This window comes from Heterodontus francisci, unplaced genomic scaffold (assembly GCF_036365525.1).
Source record: "Heterodontus francisci isolate sHetFra1 unplaced genomic scaffold, sHetFra1.hap1 HAP1_SCAFFOLD_43, whole genome shotgun sequence".
Taxonomy (NCBI): domain Eukaryota; kingdom Metazoa; phylum Chordata; class Chondrichthyes; order Heterodontiformes; family Heterodontidae; genus Heterodontus; species Heterodontus francisci.
The window spans coordinates 6,663,000-6,672,492 of NW_027141852.1; the positions used below are offsets into that span (position 1 = coordinate 6,663,000).

General features: G+C 49.3%; 1 non-coding gene across 1 annotated transcript; it reads right to left on the reverse strand.

The window, feature by feature from the left end:
- Positions 1 to 8,884: 8,884 nt before the first annotated feature.
- Positions 8,885 to 8,967, reverse strand: trnal-cag (transfer RNA leucine (anticodon CAG)). The gene has a single exon. It is a non-coding gene; the product is annotated as a tRNA-Leu (tRNA).
- Positions 8,968 to 9,493: the final 526 nt, after the last annotated feature.

The window sequence follows — 9,493 nt, forward strand, 5'->3', positions numbered from 1 at the left end:
TAATGTTGAGATAAACGGGAGAAGAAACCGGGAAGTGGCGGCGAGGATGGGGGAGGTGTTGCACCATCACTTTAATGGTGCACCCTCCCTCCCCCGGGGTCCTCGCTGCACGTCCGGAAGGCCTGGTGGCTCTGATTGGGGTCCTGAGAGCCCCTGAGACTCGGGGCAGCTGAGGCTGCACTCACCCCCGCTCAGCTCTGTTGTGATATTTAAAATATGAAAGGCCTGTTGGACTGAGAGCTGATCTGGAATTTAGAAAGCAGCATTACTGGAGGCTCATTGCTGCTCAGCACAATCTCACCCCCGATCCTGGGAATTGTTGATTCTGCACCCTGTAGTTCAGTTCTGCAATTAACTCGAGGGGGAGATGTGTGAGCAGAAAAACAGAGCGAAATGAAAACACAGCTGGACAGATGTGCAACAGGTCAATCCACTGTTACAATAACTCCATCTCTGACTCCCTCCTGACAGTAACCAGCCCTTTCACAGAGACTGTGGGTGGCTCTGAAAAGAGCCTTTGGTTTATTAGATGTCATTTTGGCCGCTTTACTTTTTCTGGGAGCTCTGAGCGCTGGTTTTCTTGCGCAGCAGCACGGCCTGGATATGAGGCAGCACCCCGCCCTGAGCGATGGTCACCCCTCCCAGCATCTTGTTGAGCTCCTCGTTGTTGCGGACGGCCAGCTGCAGGTGTCTGGGGATGATGCGGGTCTTCTTGTTGTCCCGGGCCGCGTTACCAGCCAGCTCGAGGATTTCAGCGGTCAGATACTTGAGCACAGCAGCAAGATAGACCGGGGCTCCAGCACCCACACGCTCAGCATAGTTGCCCTTTCTCAGGAGCCTGTGAACACGGCCCACCGGGAACTGCAGTCCAGCCCGGGAGGAGCGAGACTTGGCCTTGGACCGAGCTTTCCTGCCGGTCTTTCCTCCTCCAGACATTTCCACAATATCACAAATACTTTCACAAAGAATAGATAATTTCTCAGCTTTTGTCATAAGCTTGAAACAGTCAGGATGGCTGAGTGGTCCAGGGGGCTGTGTTCAGGTCGTGGTGTTTTCTGGAGGCGTGTGTTCAAATCCCAAATCAACCAAGTTGTGTTTTGACTGAACTGGAGGGATTTGGGAGCAGTGGTGAAGGGAAAGCATGGAAGAATATTGACAAAGAAAATGAAAATGGACCCAAAGATGTTTATTCAATACATTAAGGTAAGAGGCAACTAAAGAAAGAGGAGTGCACTGAAAAGACCAAAAAATCAAAGTGATTTTTGACATCTTGCCAGGATTGAGTGGCGCGTGCACGGGATGATGTCATTTCGCAGCGCCAACGTCATCACATTTCCGCAACAAATCCATCTTCGTGCATGCGTGATAAAGCGTCATTGGGTATCTAGCCACCCCATCCCCCCACCACTTGGCTGGAGGAAGTGGCTGAAAGGGAGATTTTGAAGCTGTAGCTCTCCCCCCTCGGCAACTCACTCCAGGCCTCGACGATTCCCCCCTTCAGCCGCTCGCTCCAGACCTCGCTGCTCCCCCACCCCCCACTCCCCTGGCCAGTTGTTCCTCGCTACGCACTACCCCACTCTCTGGCCACTCGCTCCAGGCCGCGCCGCTTCTCTCCTCTCAGCCACTCACTCCTCCGTCGCCCTGTCACCCCTTGCGGCCCTCCTGCTTCTGCAGGTGGCGCCTGGTGAAGAAATGTGGAAGCGAGTGTCACGGCCAGAGCTAGCAGCTGTGGGCTGGGCTGGGACAGGGTGGGGGGTGGGGGTGCGGAGAGCGAACAGCCAGAGTGCGGAATTTCGCCAGTAGGGAGGAGGGGGAGAAAGCGAGTTGCAGAGGGGGGAGAGCGGTCAGTGAGGTGGGAGCTAGTAGCTGCGTTCGGGTGAAGTCAGTCCTGGTCAGTTATATAAACAAATCACAATAACGAATTGGCAGCACATTTTATCCTCTGCCCGATTTTCCTTTCCATCGATCGGGGTGCTAATTCACTATCTTCCAATGGAAATTCAATCATAAAATTCCTTTTGTATTTAATAGGATTACTGAAATGTTAAATGGATCTGAGGATTACAGTTAGTATTAGCAAACGCACCCGAGTGAATTAGCACCCCAATCGATGGAAAGGAAAATCGGGGAAAGTATAAAATGTGCTGCCAATTTCGTTATTGAGATTCGTTGAGTAATTCGATTCTGCCCAACACTGAAATTGGCGGCTTTTTTCAATGCAACCTTTCTGCCAGGACGACAATTTAAGCCAATGATTTGCTGTATTTTCTAATTCGAGGCTCGGCAATTGGTTAAGACATGCGAATGGGAAGAGGGTGACCAATCAGAAGTGGGCTCTGGATCGCGCGGGCTCAAACTGCGGGAATTCCAGGTCCCTGAATGACTGAGCTGAAACTGATCAGTTTCACAAACCCTGTCAGTTTCAGTGCAGGAAACACCGTCTCGGGGGAAATAACATCACAAGTGGGTCTGGTTCCAGTGACTGATTCAATGGCTGCTGCAAAACTCCCGGATTCCCTCATTGCAGCGAATTCATTTTCAAATTCTATGAAAACAATGAGTGATTCTGGAGGAGTGATGTGGCTTTTCACTGAGGGCATGTGTCGACTGGGGAAATAACTAAGTGTAGAGTCTCGGGCACTGTTTACACAGCCCGTTTAGAAAATCAAATCCACTGCACATCCTTGCTGCAAATGAAATGTCAAATTTGGGGATTCTAGTTTTGTATCTCGAACACAGCACAGATTTATTCCAGACAGTTCTAAACAGCCTATCCCAGCTCTCGTTTCCAGGTCACTGCTCTCTCTGTGAGGCGGTGGCTGGCTCTTAGAAGAGCCTTTGTTGTGTTTGCTGGAAAGGGTCGAGTTGTTCAGCCGCTAAATTCGGAGAGAGTACGGCCCTGCCGTTTCAGAGCATACACCACATCCATGGCAGTGACCGTCTTGCGCTTGGCGTGTTCAGTGTAGGTGACCGCATCCCTGATCACATTCTCCAGGAAAACCTTCAACACCCCGCGAGTCTCCTCATAGATCAAACCCGAGATTCGCTTGACCCCGCCACGTCGAGCCAGGCGGCGGATTGCTGGTTTGGTGATGCCCTGGATATTATCACGAAGCACTTTGCGGTGCCGCTTTGCTCCGCCTTTGCCCAGTCCTTTCCCTCCTATACCTCTTCCAGACTTTCTTTTATTAATTTCCAAAATGTACTTTATTCATTAAAATCTGTAAAAAAAAAATACATTACAAAACAGTTCCCAAAAGCACCAAGTCAAACAATACAAAGAGTGCAAAGGAGATCAGTTTCCTTCAATACAGGAGTGAGTTGCCTCACAACCCTTCCATTTCATTGTCATGCCATGTACATTTTACAGCAAACAAATATTTTCTGGCTACAGTTCGAGTGGTTTCCCATGGATCCAGCCCCTCAGTTCAGCTTGGTGAGGGGACCTTACACAGTGGTCTTTCCACATTGAGCCTTTGCTGCGGCTGCCCCAAGTTTTAGTGCGTCCCTCAGCACATAGTCCTGGACCTTGGAATGTGTCAGTCTGCAACATTCAGTCGTGGACAACTCTTTGCACTGGAAGACCAGCAAGTTTCGGGCAGACCAAAGGGCATCTTTCACCGAATTGATAGTCCTCCAGCAACAGTTGATGTTTATCTTGGTGTGCGTCCCTGGGAACAGCCCACTGAGCACAGACTCCTGTGCTACAGAGCTGCTTGGGATGAACCTCGACAAAAACCACTGCATCTCTTCCACACCTGCTTTGCAAAGACACATTCCAGAAAGAGGTGGGCAACGTCTCTTTTCCACCACAGCCACCTCGAGGGATGCGTGTGGATGGGGTGAGACTTCGGGTGTGCAGGAAGGATCTGACAGGGAGGGCTCTTCTCATCATCAGCCAGGCTACATTTTGGTGCTTGTTTGAAAGTTCTGGTGATGAGGCATTCTGCCAAATGACTTTGGACTTCTGCTCAGGGGACCATCCGACAGGATCCACCATCTCCTTTTCCCGTAGGGCCTTGAGGATATTCCGTGCAGACCACTGCCTGATGGATTGGTGGTCAAAGGTGTTTTTCCACAGAAACTTTTCCATGAAGGATAGGCAGTACGGCACAGTCCAACTGGATGGAGCATTCCGCGGCAATATGACCAGGCCCATCCTTTGCAACACTGGGGACAGATAGAACCACAGCACGTAGTGACACTTGAAGTTTGCAAACTGGGGATCTACACACAGCTTGATGCAGCCGCACACAAAGGTAGCCATAAGGATGAGGGCGACGTTGGGTACATTTTTCCCGCCCTTATCCAGAGGTTTGAACATCGTGTCCTTCCGGACTCGGACCATTTTGGATCCCCAGATGAAGCGGAAAATGGCTCAGGTGATCGCCACAGCGCAGGAATGCGGTATGGGCCAGACCAGCACCATGTACAGCAATGTGAGCACCTCTCCCTTGATGACCAGGTTCTTACCCATAATGGAGAGAGATCGCTGCTCCCACATGCTCAGCTTATGTTGTACCCTGGCTACTCGCTCCTTCCAGGTTTTGGTGCACGTCCCAGCCCTTCCAAACCATATCCCCAGCACCTTCAGGTAGTCTGACCTAACGGTGAAGGGGACAAAGGATCGGTCAGCCCAGTTCCCAAAGAACATGGCTTCGCTCTTGCCGTGTTTAACATTGGCTCCCAAGGCCAGTTCGAGCTGGTCGCAGATGCTCATCAGTCTGCGCACAGACAGTGGATCCGAGCATAAAATGGCGATGTCATCCATGTACAGGGAGGTTTTCACCTGAGTGCCTCCGCTGCCTGGGATTGTCACCCCTCTGATGCTCGCATTCTTCCTAATAGACTCAGCAAAGGGTTCAATACTGCAAACAAACAAGACAGGGGAGAGAGGACAGCCCTGTCTGACTCCAGATTGGATCGGGAAACTTTCTGATTCCCACCCATTGATTGAGAGTGCACTGCTGATGTTTGTGTAGAGTAGTTTGACCCAATTGCAGATCCCCTCCCCAAACCCCATTTTGGAATGCACATCCATCATGTAAGTGTGCGATATCCTGTCAAAAGCCTTCTCCTGGTCCAGGCTGATGAGGCAGGTGTCCACCCTCCTGTCCCGTACATAGGTGATCATATCCCTGAGTAGCGCAATGCTATCAGAGATTGTCCTGCCTGGTATAGTATAGGTCTGATCAGGGTGAATCACCAACTCCAGAGCAGACTTGAATCGACTGGCTATGACTTTTGACAGAATCTTGTAGTCTGCATTAAGCAGTGCAATGGGCCACCAATTTCTTATTTCTGTCCTCTCCGCCTTCTGCATGTCGATGAGGGTGATGATGCCTTTCCTCATGGATTCTAACATACTGTCAGCCTGGAGCATACTCTTGTTTACTGCCAGACATGTTGATTCTTGCCTCAAATCAGTGCACAATAAAAGAGACTGATTCCGTCAGGCTCCTTTTTATCCAGGCCACCCGGACCTGGCTGAGAAAGGTAGAGTGAGAGCAGGGAGGGAAGGAGACAAGAGTGAAGATTAAACAGAGAGCTAGATGGAGGAGACACCCAGAGTGACAGACAGAGAGAGAACGGCCCCTCATCTTTCAGCTCCACCTCCAGTTTCCTCCGGGCTGCCAATTTCAAACCCTTTATTAACAGTAGAACCGAAACCCAGCTCTCCACACAAACCCTTTCAGACTCGGTCTTCATAGTCAAGGCTTTCCAGAAAGCCGGAGCTTTTACATATGGTCCCGATGCAATTAACACTCAGTAATATTCCCACCTAAACACAGTCCATTCTATAACAAGAAACCTCCTCAGTAACATCACCATTTCCACACACATCCGCTTCCAGCAGTTTACAGCACCTGACTGCAGCTGTTTGGGGAATCTCCTGTGTTAAGATTGGAGTTGGAAAGCGGCCTTTACACGGCAGTGTTATTGTCTCACACTGAATCTGCCAGACATCCTGTTCTCTTTATTGCGAGAGAGAAAGCACGGATTTAGGAAATGTTCATTTGAAATGATCTCTATTGAGAACGAGCCCGGCCGTGGGACAGGTATTCCAGTGCAAAGAGCTGTCCATGACCTAGTGTTGCAGACTGGCACATTGCAACGTCCAAGACTATGTGCTGTGGGACGGCATTAAAGCTTGGGGAAGCCACCATGGAGACTCAATGGGGAAAGGCTGCAGTCTGAGGCCCTAGTAGGCCATAGTACAGTGAGGGGCTGGAACCCATGTAAAACCCCTCGGGCTGTTTGCACCAGAGAATGTTTGATGTGTAATGTAAATACTGTAAATATAACCTGTGCAGGCAGGGATTGTGAGATACATCATGTACATTATTGAAGGAAACTGATCTGTATTGTCTTCTTTCTTTTGGGCCTCCTTATCTCGAGAGACAATGGATACGCGCCTGGAGGTGGTCAGTGGTTTGTGAAGCAACGCCTGGAGTGGCTATAAAGGCCAATTCTGGAGTGACAGGCTCTTCCACAGGTGCTGCAGAGAAATTTGTTTGTTGGGGCTGTTGCACAGTTGGCTCTCCCCTTGCGCCTCTGTCTTTTTTCCTGCCAACTACTAAGTCTCTTCGACTCGCCACAATTTAGCCCTGTCTTTATGGCTGCCCGCCAGCTCTGGCGAATGCTGGCAACTGACTCCCACGACTTGTGATCAATGTCACACGATTTCATGTCGCGTTTGCAGACGTCTTTATAACGGAGACATGGACGGCCGGTGGGTCTGATACCAGTGGCGAGCTCGCTGTACAATGTGTCTTTGGGGATCCTGCCATCTTCCATGCGGCTCACATGGCCAAGCCATCTCAAGCGCCGCTGACTCAGTAGTGTGTATAAGCTGGGGATGTTGGCCGCTTCAAGGACTTCTGTGTTGGAGATATAGTCCTGCCACCTGATGCCAAGTATTCTCCGAAGGCAGCGAAGATGGAATGATCTGTATTGTACCTTATGTAATATTAAAATTGAACTGCTTTGCAATGTAATTGCACAAATTATACGAATAAAATACATATTGTGCAAAAGAGAGCAGCTTTCCTGTCAACACACACCTTGTCTCAGGGCACAACTTTCCTGTGATCTTTTCATACCCAACTTCGCTCTATATCTTCTGACACACACACTTTACAGTCTGTCATTTCCAAAAACAAGCATTCTAAAATCAAAAGACCTTTTGTTTATTTCTCCTTTCTTTTCATTTCTCCTCTATTCTTCTCAATCACTCCCTTCAACAGTCCTATTCAGATCAAGGTGGAATGTGAATAGTGTCACAACTCACCTGACACTATTATTACCCTTCTTTTCTCTTGTCTCATTCAATGGGAAAGTTTTATTCACCAGTCTGTTGCTGTTTTACACTCTTGCCATACCATCTGGTATTGCATCCATCTGAATTCTGTGCTTTCATGGCCTTACATATCTTTTCCTCTTCTGGATGATTTGTTTGCTTCAGTTCCATTCAACCAGGCTGGACCACAGGGAAGCTTAGAACCTTTGCCTTGGACGGGTCCACGTTGATCCATTACATTCAGAATTAGGGCGGCACAGTGGCGCAGTGGTTAGCGCCGCAGCCTCACAGCTCCAGCGACCCGGGTTCAATTCTGGGTACTGCCTGTGTGGAGTTTGCAAGTTCTCCCTGTGTCTGCGTGGGTTTCCTCCGGGTGCTCCGGTTTCCTCCCACATGCCAAAAGACTTGCAGGTTGATAGGTAAATTGGCCATTATAAATTGCCCCTAGTATAGGTAGGTGGTAGGGAAATATAGGGACAGGTGGGGATGTGGTAGGAATATGGAATTAGTGTAGGATTAGTATAAATGGGTTGTTGATGGTCGGCACAGACTCGGTGGGCTGAAGGGCCTGTTTCAGTGCTGTATCTCTAAACTAAACGAAAACCTCCTTGAAATAACTCCATAGTACAACTACAGTAACCACACAGCATCTGCTTCAAACACTCCTCCACATTTTATCTGTTCTGACCGTCAACACCTCCAGCTCTTTTGTTTAAGTGGAACCCATCAGGTTTGTATAGGCTCCTTCTATTCTGAAAGCTGTAGCACTGGTTCAGGGAATGCAGCCCTGTTTCTCTACTCGAAAGGATCAGCCATGCTTGATCTGCCTCGTATTTTGCTTTTCTTGCAACGTTACAAGACCTCCAATCCCCTGGCACCACACCTGTATCCAGTGAGGGATTGGAAAATGATGGTCAGACCTTCCACTATTTCTTAAAGGCAAAATACTGCGGATGCTGGAAATCTGAAACAAAAACAAGAAATGCCGGATTCACTCAGCAGGTCTGGCAGCATCTGTGGAAAGAGAAGCAGAGTTAACGTTTCGGGTCAGTGACCCTTCTTCGGAACTCCGAAGTTCCGAAGAAGGGTCACTGACCCGAAACATTAACTCTGCTTCTCTTTCCACAGATGCTGCCAGACCTGCTGAGTGAATCCGGCATTTCTTGTTTTTGTTCCACTATTTCTTCCCTGGCTTCTTTCAACAGCCTGGGGTACATTTCATCTGGTCCTGATGATTTATCCACATTCAAGGATGCTCATCCCATTAAGACTTCCTCTCTCCTTAAGTTATCACGTCCAATACTTCACACTCCTCCTCCTTAATAACAATATCTGCATCACCCTCTCATTCGGGAAAACAGTAAAGTATTCATTAAAGATATTGGCAACATCTTCCACCCCGATACAAAGGTTACATTTTTGATATTTTATGTGCCCTGCTGTTTGTTCAGTTGCCTCTCACTCTCATGTTTGAATGCAACATCTTTGGGTCCATTGTTATTTTGTTTGTCCATGTTCTTTCCTGCTTTTTCTTTGCTTTTTGCCGCTGCTCCAAAACGCCTCCAGTTCAGTCAAAACACAACTTGTCAGAAGTGGGATTCGAACCCACGCCTCCACTGGAGACTGCGATCTGAACGCAGCGCCTTAGACCGCTCGGCCACCCTGACTGCCTGCGATGCACTATCAATGCTAAGGAAATTATTCATTCTTTGTGAAAGTATTTGTGAGATTGTGGAAATGTCTGGAAGAGGAAAGACCGGCGGGAAAGCTCGGGCCAAGGCCAAGTCTCACTCCTCCCGGGCTGGACTGCAGTTCCCGGTGGGCCGTGTTCACAGGCTACTGAGAAAGGGTAACTATGCTGAGCGTGTGGGTGCCGGAGCCCCGGTCGATCTGGCTGCTGTGCTCGAAATCTGACCGCTGAAATCCTCGAGCTGGCCGGTAACGCGGCCCGGGACAACAAGAAGACCCGCATCATCCCCAGACACCTGCAGCTGGCCGTCCGCAACGATAAGGAGCTCAACAAGCTGCTGGGAGGAGTGACCATCGCTCAGGGCGGGGTGCTGCCTAATATCCAGGCCGTGCTGCTGCCCAAGAAAACCAGCACTCAAGAGCTCCCAGAAAAAGTAAAGCGGCCAAAATGTCATCTAATAAACCAAAGGCTCTTTTCAGAGCCACTCACAGTCTCTGTGAAAG